This window comes from Oculina patagonica, chromosome 13 (assembly GCF_052425735.1).
Source record: "Oculina patagonica isolate OP01 chromosome 13, crgOcupat, whole genome shotgun sequence".
NCBI lineage: Eukaryota > Metazoa > Cnidaria > Anthozoa > Scleractinia > Oculinidae > Oculina > Oculina patagonica.
The window spans coordinates 38,312,794-38,314,868 of record NC_135770.1 but is presented as its reverse complement, the minus strand read 5'-3'; the positions used below and the strand labels follow the sequence as shown (position 1 = coordinate 38,314,868).

Below are 2,075 nucleotides of genomic sequence, written 5' to 3'. Positions count from 1 at the left end.
GGAAACCCACAACAAGGGGTTTCCAGATGGTCACCCATCCAAGTACTAACCCCGCCCTACAGGGCTTAACTTTGGCGATCAGACGAGAACCAGTGCTTTCCTTGTGGTATCAGTCCCAGTCGAAGCAAAGACTTCTAGAGTAATGCAAATAAAAAACAGAAATACCTGGTTATAATGGATATTTTGAACGATGATTTAAATGGACTTACACTGTTATCAGGTAACGCGCTCTTTCTGATACCACTATTACCACATGGAAAGCAACGGTTCTCATCCGATCGCCAAAGTTAAGCCCTGTTGGGCGGGGTTAGTACTTGGATGGGTGACCATCTGGAAACCCCTTGATGTGGGTTTCGTTTTTTTTTTTAATTTCTCAGTACGAACTCAGTAAATTTCAGGACCTTTCGTTTTCTTTCTAACGGCTTCGTTAACGAACTTCGGCTTTATACATTTCATTGTCTCGAGCGGGACGAGAACTCTGTAATTTTAAGAAATCCTCCCAGTCGATCACTCGAGCCGATATATAAAGAACCCTTCGTTTATGGGGCATATTACTGTTTTCTGATTTTCAACTGCTAGCAGCCGCTGCAAACAGGTTGGCTTTTCTGTGACGGCAACGAATATCCACAAGTTAAAGTACCTGAATCATTCTTAGCGACATTGAGAAAGTTAGCAATTATAATTTTCCTTTTGTTTGTTTGTTTTTGTTGCTGTTGTTGCTTCCTTCCTCCACGAAAATCAATTTTTTGATTTGTGATCTACACGCAAAACGAAAAAAACGACACCTTTTTTGTCGATTTCATTCGTGTTTAGAAAACCTGAAATAAGTGCCAATTTCATCTTGATTTGGAAAAATCTAATTTACATCTACTTTCTACACACTAAAAGTCGACTGTTTTTAGGATTTCTCTAGGATATTAAGTAAGTCGATATTCTCTAGTTATTTTTAGAATTCCCTTATCGCGAAAAATTCAAAACGAGAAATTACTCGAGTTTTTTCAGCTTTTCGCTGTTTATATCAAAGCAAGAAAATGTTGACTTTGTTCCCCTCTCTCAATTTGGCCTCCTTGATTGACAGCTGTCATAGAATGGCGTGAATTGAAACGCTTGGACCTCTTTTTCTTTTTCCCGCCATTTATCTGCATTTAAATTTGGCGCCTTGTTACATTATGGAGTATAAAAGATGAAGTAATGTCAATGTAATAAGAAGTCAAGTAAAAGCAAAAAGAACATACACGAAGAAATTTCTTCATTATTTATCACCGAGCTTGAAATTTACCATCTTTATTATAAATATGTTACTCCAAAGAACCTCCTGGCTAATACAGTTAATTATTTAACGTGACACGAGCGTGGGACAAAGAAAAATCTGAGTCCCCGACGAGAATCGAACCCATGGCCTCAAAGATACTTAGGCCATTTACTAGGTTGATATGTGACACGCGTCCTGCATACTGCAAGGATCAGCAATGTCAAATTCATCAAATGTGTAGTAAATAATAAAGATGGTAAATTTCAAGCTCGGTGAGAAATAGTGAAGAAATTATTCAACATGACACGAGCGTGGAACAAAGAAAAATTCTGAGTCGGGGACTCAGATTTTTTTCTTCTTTGTGGGGCTTGTGCATTTTTGTGCCACTTCTTCCGTAGCTGTGAAGATGGCAACCTGCGTTAAGATTAAGATGAATGAAAAAGTGATGAGGCTTAGGTCTTCAACTTTCTGGAAAGTCTCTTCGTACTTCTGGAAATTTCTCCTTAAATAAATTGCCGTTCTTCGTATACCGTATTTACTCGAATAAGCGCCGCCCCCGAATAAGCGCCGCCCTCGAATAAGCGCCGCATTTGAGAGAAAAAAGTTAATAAGCGGCGCCCCCGAATAAGCGCCGCAGTCCCGATGCGGCGCTTATTCGAGCAACTCCGTTTAACTAAAAACAGCAGTATAAAGCATCTCTAATACAAACTTGGTCATTTCTTTCCATCAAAAGCGATGTTTTGCAGCTTAAAGTGATTGTTTTGCCACTCGCCCATTAGTTTTTCTATCCAACATTCTTACAATACGGAGTTCTGTAAATGTT

The 2,075-nt window shown here is 39.1% G+C and overlaps 2 pseudogenes; one reads left to right on the top strand and one right to left on the bottom strand.

Moving 5' to 3' along the window:
- Positions 1 to 117, bottom strand: LOC144637333 (5S ribosomal RNA; annotated as a pseudogene).
- Positions 118 to 236: 119 nt separating this feature from the next.
- On the top strand, positions 237 to 355 carry LOC144637334 (5S ribosomal RNA; annotated as a pseudogene).
- The last annotated feature ends 1,720 nt before the right edge of the window (positions 356 to 2,075 follow it).